Here is a 10,163-nt window from a genome sequence, read left to right as displayed (position 1 = left end):
GAGAACCACAGACCGATAGATGGTGATATTTGCTGTACAATATTCCCTGAATCTCGTGTAAAATGGTACCAAAGTCGTGTAAAGCAAGAAGACAGTGCCAAATTTTTTAATGATCTCTGCTGAAGACGCACTAGGACGAAACTTACTGTACATAAGCACGTATAAACAGCGTTCAGAATCGTGTATTTTATTACCGGCGTGGTTAATTCTTTAGCATCGTCAGTATATTCACATCTCAGGTAAATGCGATTTGAAGTATATGCCTTTAAGATTTTCGCCATTACTGATACGGAACACGAACAGAATTTAGCTGTGTTTTATCAGAAATTTAGCTGTGTTTTATCAGAACAGTTTGCGCAGCTTCTGTTTGTCTTATCAAAAAGTGGTAGCTGCTGTTTTAATAGTTACACGAATTATTTTCTCAGCCTACCACAAAGTTTTGTAACACTGTGATTATAACTTCGTTTCGTTTATAAATGCAATGGCTTTCAATGTTTATCTGAATAAAGTCATTACACGTTTCAAACTGAATTAAAACGACAGGAGAAAAATTGGATGAAAGTATACAGTTCGATGATACTGAATCGCCTTTTTCAGTGGCGTTTATTCGCTTTTAACATCTACGCCATAAGACACATCAGAGGAACTTAATTTTTCACAGACGTCGTACATACTCAAAATTCTGTGTATCAGGACGATAATAACAAAATTACGTTCCGCTGTGTATTACCTTGATTGTGGCTCAGAGACTACATTTCTTTCAGGTTTTTGAATTACGTGTTATCCTTGCAATATTTTGGCTCTTTAATACTGCAAGAAACTGAACACACGAAAAATTTTGCTATAGTCGTTTTCAGTTTTAAAGTACAATTCAATAAATAGAAATCCCTATCTGTTGCAGTAAAATGAGCTTCGAAATAGTTGATATTGCTCTCAAGGAAAAATTATAGACTAACAACGTCGATCTTTTCGTGGACTTCATCTCGAGCTGAAATAGTAGTATTTGATTGAACGAACGGTTTGAGCAATTGGCGAAAGTCGCTCAAACCCCAGAAATCTTATGGTATACCGTCAATTGTGCAATGCTGTAAAGTCCCGATACTTTGAGGTGAACGGAACCGTGTCGAAGTCGAACTATTCAAAACTCGGACTATCGAAATTCATGTGAGATAAAGAAATAAAACGATGTTGAAAAGCACACATGAACTTTATTAAAACAAAGTGTTTACAGAGGCATTTAGTTTGGTAGATAAAGATTTTAAACTAAGTCTGGCTACAACCTACTCTGTAAAATAATGGTGGAGTTTCTTTTGCTTGGCGAAGCTGCAACGTTTCTGCGTGGCAGTATCCGCCACCGTCTGAAGAGCAAGATGTATGTTGGCGTAGGCCAGTGATCTCTATTCTGTGTGAATGCTGAACTTCATCTGTCTGAACATGCCGCTAAAGACGCTCACGTAACTAACATGGCGGACTACGCAGATACGAGGGTAATCCCAAGAGTAAGGTCTCCTATTTTTTTATAAGTGCATAGACCTGTTTATTTCTACAATGGTTTACATCAGTTCACAGCTTCACCATTTAGCTAATTTTCGACATAATCACCATTTCTGTCCATGAATTTTTGTAGAACGCAACGTAGCCATCGGTATGACTCATTATAAAGTCTCTGCGTCACCATCCTCATCACTCTCACATTGCGTAGGCATGTCAGCCACTTCAGTTATTGAAGAGTCTGCAACTTCGAACAGTTCGCCTCCACCACTTTAGTTATTTCCACATTTTCTGCGTCTTCACAGTCTGACAACTTCTCATTAAATTACTCAATGGCTGATCGCCCTCATCGACAAAATATTCAGTGTCTCTGTTAGGCCAACTTTCTTCTAGAATTTTTCTCCGAGATTTAGAAATTGACTTTACCTCGCTCCAAGACTCACTAATGCAGTACACTGCGTTCTACACTTTCTTTTAAAGCTGCTACAATGCTTTCGTTGCGTTCCGAATGCAAGATTGATTGCAGCAAACGTAGACGATGCTTTTTCCTCAGGCATTCCGGAACGCTCTGATCCACTGGCTGAATCAAACTGGTAATATCTGGCGGGAGAAATAAGGCGTGGATCTATTCATCTACACTTGGATATAAGAATGCACTATCCATTGTTAAAATAGCTTTAAATGGCAATCGCTTTCCTTTTGAAAACATTTTGCACTCCGGTACAAACGAGATCTAAACCCAGTTCTTGAAAATTTCCTAGTCCATCTACGTATTGATGCGTGTAAGTAACAGTAAGAGCTGAGAATGGAAACTAAACAGCACTGCACTGTACCGACAATGAAAAATCTAATACAGCACTTTCAACAAAAGCTTTGCTTCTCTGAACAATTAAATACCGTTAGAAGCGAATGCCTGGGGTCACTGACATACACACACACACACACACACACATACACACACACACACACGACCTAAGGGGAGTGGGTGGTTCGAAGATGAGCTCTTTCTTATTATTTTATTTATTTATTCCTTTATTTTTTTACAAGACTCAAATTTATGGGAAACTAGTAATTATGAGACTGGAAATATCGAAACCCACTTTAAAAGTATATAGTCTTAATAACAGCATCAGCGAATGACGTTACTTATGAATATAAAGATAGCTAAAAGCATGACTTACTACAAGTAAGTCTATTTCTGAATTATGCCTCTGAGGACCTAATCGGTTCAACGCCAGTCGCCATTGTACACACTGATGATGCAGGAGAAGAAAGAATGTATGAGAACATAGAGGAATTGATAAAGTAAATGAAACGAAACACAACACTGCACTGCTATAATATGTCAGAGTGGAAGACAGGATCACTGGAAAATATAAAATGCGGGAAAGTAAAGAGAAGGGTCTGAGGTGTCTAGAAGGAAGGGAGGGCGATTGGGTTTAACGTCCCGTGGAGTCGAGGTCATTAGAGACGGTGCACAAGCTCGGATTATGTCAAGAATGGGGGAGGAAATCAGCCGTGCCCTTTAAAGAAACCATCCCGGCATTTGCTGGAGCGATTTACGGGAAAGCACTTAAAACCTAAATCAGAATGGGCTGACGCACGTCTGAACCGTCTTCCTCCCGAATGCGTGAGGCTTCTAGAGCTCTGCAACGGGTTTCATTTGGTTCAAAATCATACTAGAAGGAAATAGGTTTTAAAACTACCATAAAACACGGGAATAGACAGTGTGCCCTAGTTCCGTTAGGACTGAGTGTGTGAAATTCCAATCTGCATTGCTATACCGTGGTGAGTTGTGGCGTTACGATACTTGAAGGTTCAGAAACAGCTGTGAAGAAAATCAAAGCGCTAGCATTGGTGCAGCAGGCATCCCGGCCGCGAGTGTAAGAATGCGTATCTGACTTTCGTATGAAAATGGCAGTGGAGCAGTGAGGCAACATCAAAGTTTTTGAGTCCTCCACGCTTGTGGACCAGGATTCGTTGAATTCGACCCGAAAGCAGAGAGGCAGGTTCCTGGTTGCTCCTCCATGACGACACTCGAGCCCACAAAGCGAAGACTGTGTATGGGGTTTTGGCCAGCAAATACATGACAGTCCCGGATCACTCATCGTAATCGGCGGATTAGGCCCCAGCCGACTTCTGGCTGTTCCTCAAATTAAAGTTGGCAATGAAAGGACACCGTTATGACACAATCAAAGAAACTCAACAAAATTGTACTGCGGTACTAAATGCAACTCAAAAACAGGTCTACAGTCACTGTTTCAAAACACTTTTAAAACGATTTAGCTGTATTCTCATTCAGGGGGAGACTATTCTGAATAATTACAGTGATTTTGTGGGTATAATCCATGACTTATTTTTCATAGCCACACTCCGAACACAACTGGGGCACACTGTTATATCAGTTGAATTACGTCATTATTGAGGAAATATTTAGGAATCAGCATTGGACATCCAGGTACAGTGAACTCAAATCATAAACTGGTTGTTACGAATACTAGGACGAAGTTCAAGAAGATAAAAAAAAACAAAAAAACGATTGAATGGTGAAGTGGAAAACTGTTATTTTATTACAGAGTAAGACGAAGTGGAAATTCTCCGATACGATAACCAATGGCGCAAGTAAATGCATCGACAGTAATTCAGTAGAAGACGAGTGTACTATTTATAATAAAGAAGATGTACCTCGTTAATGAGATATTTGCTTTGATATTAGAAGGAACGACAATATTATAGGAATATGTAAAAGCACCTATAGAGGACGATGTGTGAAATAGTTACATAGAGATGAGAAAATCAATAAGAAATGGGAAGACTTGGAGGGTAAAGAACATCATTCTATCGTCAGGATGCGTTCCAGGAGTTAAAAAAAACGTCGAGAAGAATATTGATACAAAATGACATGTACCTATTCCCATAACACTTTGGTTTTCGGAGAGCAAGATTAGCACACGTCTTATGTCAGTCTAATAAATAAATAAATAAATTAAATAAATAACTAGAATGAGGTTTAATCTATTGCAGTTAGTGAATTCATCTGCTCAGAATCGAACATTTGAAGAAATCAGAAAACCACCCTCCTCGTAGTACACCAAATTTTTTATCCGAAAAATATGTTCACGTATGTAGGCTATATATATCGTATCAACTTACTCTCTAGCTGCTTCTGTGTTCTGAATATGATGGCCAATTTTATAGCAACATAAACAGGAATACATATCTGAAGATATATACATGTCGAAATTAAAATATGAAGTGTGGAAAATTTATTGTACTTAACTTTACACACTCTGTTGATAATTATGACGTTCAATAGCGATTACAACTAATTTATGCAGACACGATCTTGGACTTAACAATCTTCTACGAAGAACTTATTATAAACGCCAAAGTAAACGTTCACAGATGCCCATATACTATCTAGGACATAAAACAATGGTTCAAATGGCTCTGAGCACTATGGGACTCAACTGCTGTGGTCATTAGTCCCCTAGAACTTAGAACTAGTTAAACCTAACTAACCTAAGGACATCACAAACATCCATGCCCGAGGCAGGATTCGAACCTGCGACCGTAGCGGTCTTGCGGTTCCAGACTGCAGCGCCTTTAACCGCACGGCCACTTCGGCCGGCCATAAAACAATGTTAGATGTGTGTAAGTAATAATATTATTACATATTTTGTTTAATTATTATTTCCGTAACGAGGCCGATTGCTTGTGCAAATATAAAGTAAACATACTTTTAAAGATGCACGTAACGAGTAATTACTTTTCTACTAAGAAGCGACGGGAGAACCCTTTAAAATAAACACTTTCCAGAAACAAAATTATGTATAATATCTCGGATCAAAATGGAATGCATAGATTTGATGTAAGGCTGAGACTGACCAACCGTGCATTGGTGCAGCGAGAGTTCGTGAGTAAAAATGCCGTGGACAGCACTTCGGACTCATGAGCAGAATCCGGAGGGAAGGGGGTGTGAGTTACCCTGGACGAGGGCCTCGCCCTATCTGTCGTAATCTCCCGGCGCTGTTTGCTTCCCGGCTATTTCCAAACCACCTCGGAGTTGCTTTGAGTTTACTATTTGTCCCCAAATGATGAACTTTGCTCCTTCTGAGCGACTTTCAGAAGTACAAATACATGACAGTCCTCTGGAGATAATCGTATGCTGCAATACTAACGTGTCAACAGAAATGAGACGAGATTCGCATAAAATCGAGGCGCTTGATATTTTTCTTTACACGAGAGTAACGAGGCACATCGTGAGATCGATTTCTTTTCGAAGATTATCAGATGAAACCGCGAGATGTGTGTCCAAGTTCTGCAGACTGGGCAAACGTGTTGATGCGTTGTACTTCCGCAATGATTTAGTATCAAAACAGATGCAAAGAAACGCATCTGTTAAGTTCCTGCGAACGCTTGCTGACACTAGGAAAATTTTTCTATTGCGTAAAGTCGTTTTCGTAATTTTTACTTATTATAATTTATCTCCTCCATGTTTGTTGAGCATTTCTCAACAATTTAAGCAGCAAAGAATTTCATTGTTCTATGTTCTTTGCCTTGTACCAAAATTCTTCATTGATCATAATATTAATCTTCATTTTTAGAATTGCAGGTCTGGATTTTTACAGCGTGAGAATGCAATAGTAATTCTATACGTAGAGCAGGGATGATGACTGTGATAAACTTCTTATCTGTCTGTCGTCAATACCATTAATTAATTATATATACGAAGACAGTAGCTTGTTCTCGAAAGAACAGTTACTGTTGATGACCGTGCAGCTTTTCCCTGGAATAAATGATGACTAACTGACAACCTCAGCTGCCGACAGGTGTTGTTGATATACCTCGATGTGGACAGCTGAAAATGTGTGCGCCCCGACCGGGACTCGAACCCGGGATCTCCTGCTTACATGGCAGACGCTGTATCCATCTGAGCCACCGAGGACACAGATGAATAGCGCGACTGCAGGGACTTATCCGTTGCACGCTTCCCGTGAGACTCACATTTCCAGCTGTCCACAATTCTACATATGTATTGTACCTTATAGAACATTTGCTCACCCACTCATTACTCGCGCACGCTTTGGCGATTCCCGTAAGAGTTTGGGCAACCCGTGCGCATTCGCACAGACGAAGGTCAATGGCTGGGTAGCCTTTAACTATATATACGAAGACAGTAGCTTGTTCTCGAAAGAACAGTTACTGTTGATGATCGTGCAGCTTTTCCCTGGAATAAATGATGACTAACTGACAACCTCAGCTGCCGACAGCTGTTGTTGCCATGTAAGCAGGAGATCCCGGGTTCGAGTCCCGGTCGGGGCACACATTTCTAGCTGTCCACATCGAGGTATATCAACAACACCTGTCGGCAGCTGAGGGTTTCAGTTAGTCATCATTTATTCCAGGGAAAAGCTGCACAGTCATCAACAGTAACTGTTCTTTGTATATTTACCGAGCGAGGTGGCGCAGTGGTTAGCACACTGCACTCGCATTCGGGAGGACGACGGTTCAGTCCCGTCTCCAGCCATCCTGATTTAGGTTTTCCGTGATTTCCCTAAATCGTTTCAGGCAAATGCCGGGATGGTTCCTTTGAAAGGGCACGGCCGATTTCCTTCCCCATCCTTCCCTAACCCGAGCTTGCCCTCCGTCTCTAATGACCTCGTTGTCGACGGGACGTTAAACAACACTAACCTAACCTAACCTTGTATATATAGTTAAAGGCTACCCAGCCATTGACCTTCGTCCGTGCGAATGCGCACAGGCTGCCCAAACTCTTACGGGAATCGCCAAAGCCTGCGCGAATAATGAGTGGGTGGGCAAATGTTCTATAAGGTACAATACATACGTAGAATTGCGGACAGTTGGGAATGTGAGTCTCACGGGAAGCGTGCAACGGATAAGTCCCTGCAGTCGCGCTATTCATCTGTGTCCTCGATGGCTCAGATGGATAGAGCGTCTGCCATGTAAGCAGGAGATCCCGGGTTCGAGCCCCGGTCGGGGCACACATTTTCAGCTGTACACATCGAGGTATATCAACAACACCTGTCGGCAGCTGAGGTTGTCAGTTAGTCATCATTAATTAATTAATTCGCCGCTGAGCGGTGCAGAACGGCAAAAAGAAAAACAATAAATCAAATTCTCCTCTCTTGAAATTGCCATCAAATTCTTAGATACCTCACTAATGTTTTTATCGTACGTCCTAAAAAGACCAATCCAGGCTCCAGCTTACATTGAAAATTATAATTTGTTCTTTCGGTAAAATTAATTTCCTTCTTCGTCACAAAATACAAAGTAGACAAATTCAGAACAACTTTTTCACTATCTTTAAAACTTTAATAAATATTTGTTGATGTAAAAGTTTTGTGCATTAGACTGAACAAGCCAATGTGGGAGAACTAGACTCTGCTCAAAACCAAATCAATCTCTCGGAACATGCTCAGAAGAGAGTGGAACAATAATGTTGTTGGTCTGATGGACAATGGCCTTCGACGCTTTACGACTTGTGAGCAGAAATCTCACATTCTCCCCGTGATCGGCCGGTACATGAAAAGAGAAAAAAACAGTTCTTGCGCTCACATAACAATCGCATATTTTAGCACATATTGCAACTTATAATACGCCTTGTGCATATACTGAGGTGGCAGTTACAGATAGCGAGTGTTACCGACAATTCCGTAACAGAGAAATAGTTATAGGAAAGAATGGAAGTAAAAGTTTACCATTCCATGGACAGTGAAGTCATGGCAGATGAGGCACTAACTCAAAAAAAATGGTTCAAATGGCTCTGAGCACTATGGGACTTAACATCTTAGGTCATCAGTCCCCTAGAACTTAGAACTACTTAAACCTAATTAACCTAAGGACATCACACAACACCCAGCCATCACGAGGCAGAGAAGATCCCTGACCCCGCCGGGAATCGAACCCGGGAACCCGGGCGTGGGAAGCGAGAACGCTACCGCACGACCACGAGATGCGGGCAGGCACTAACTAGGACTGGACAAAGCTGGCGAAGAAGTAAGTCCGTAGCTTTGTTAAAGAGTTCAGCGGCGCGTTCGCTTCCACGAATATAGTCGGACAATGGAAAATATAAATCAGGCTGTTCGGGTGGAGACCATTGTGCTCAAGGATACGAGACCATTCTCTTATCCATTGCCGTACCGCACTCAGTTCGAATCAAAGAGTGGAACTGAGTGGTTTGAGCGCATTAATTAAACACACTGCATAGTGAAAAGAACAATAAACAAATTCATCATCAATTACCTTGATAAAGCGCACTTTCAGAACCGTGATATAATTTTAAGAATGTGTATAATAAGTTGATGCTCAAAAACGAAATTCGTAATTGCAACGAACTATTGATTCCAAATTCACAACAGACAATCAAATCATTATAACTCCAGAGTCATACAATTATGTCCCGCGTCTGGCTCGGGCAACGGTGCCAGGTCGCTCTAGTTACTTCCCGTTAGCTACAGTTCAGTCCTTTAATCATGCATAGAAACAATAACATAGGTGGCGAAGGTCGTCCAGGCACGTGATGGAGCAGTTGGTAAAGAGAAACTAGCCATAACGTAAACCAGAACGAACTTCATTTCATTCCAATCCACCCACACGTGGCCGGTCGGTGGCAGATATGATAATTGTGTAGGTCAGAGAAATTCACCTACGTCTTGGAGAGAGAAGGGCGTGCATGGAATTTGTCTTTCATCTACAGCTACATCTACACAGATACTCTGCAAGCCACCGGACGGTGCGTGGCGGAGGGTACCCTATACCACTACTTGTCATTTCCTTTCCTGTTCCACTCGCAAACAGAGCGAGGGAAAAACGACTGTCTGTATGCCTCTGTATGAGCCCCAATTTCTCGTATTTTATCTTCGTGGTCCTTAAGCGCAATGTATGTTGGCGGCAGTAGAATCTTTCGGCACTCAGCTTCAGATGGTGGTTCTCCAAATTTTCTAAATAGATTTTCGCGAAAAGAACATCGTCTTGCCTCCAGGGATTCCCATTTCAATTACCGAAACAAATCCCTAACACTTACATGTCGTTCGAACCTAATGGTAACAAATCTAGCAGACCGCCTCTGAATTGCTTCGATATCTTCCTTCAATCCGACCTAGTAAGCATCCTAAACACTCGGGCAGTACTCAAGAATAGGACGCTCCAGCGTCATATATGCGGTGCCCTTAGTCGAAGCGCTCTGTCCTACAATTCTGCCAACAAACCGAAATCGGCCATTCGTATTCCCTACCACAGTTTTCACGCGCTCGTTACACCTTATATCGCATTGCAACGTTATGACCAGATATTTAAACGACTTGACTGCGTGAAGCAGACCACTAGTAATACTGTATCCGAACATTACAGTTTCTAACTTCCTACTCATCCACATTAACTTACATTTTTCTATATTAACGAGCAGAACTAGCTGTCCATCACACCAACTGGAAATTTTGTCTAAGTCGTTTTATATCTTCCTACAGTCACTCAACTTCGATAGCTTACCGAACAGCACGGAATCATCAGCAAACAACCTCAGATTGGTGCCCACTTGCCCGCCAGATCGTTTATGTATGCAGAGTACAACGATACCCTTGTCTCTGACGAACACTCGCCGTTAAGGACAACATACTGGGTTCTATTATTTAAGAAATCTTCGAGTCACT

General features: G+C 41.5%; 1 non-coding gene across 1 annotated transcript; it reads left to right on the top strand.

Moving 5' to 3' along the window:
- Positions 1 to 7,422: 7,422 nt before the first annotated feature.
- Positions 7,423 to 7,496, top strand: Trnat-ugu. Its single transcript has one exon. It is a non-coding gene; the product is annotated as a tRNA-Thr (tRNA).
- Positions 7,497 to 10,163: the final 2,667 nt, after the last annotated feature.

The sequence above is a fragment of the Schistocerca piceifrons genome, chromosome 4 (assembly GCF_021461385.2).
Source record: "Schistocerca piceifrons isolate TAMUIC-IGC-003096 chromosome 4, iqSchPice1.1, whole genome shotgun sequence".
NCBI lineage: Eukaryota > Metazoa > Arthropoda > Insecta > Orthoptera > Acrididae > Schistocerca > Schistocerca piceifrons.
Note: the sequence above shows the minus strand (reverse complement) of the source record. Positions and strands in the feature narration are given on the sequence as shown.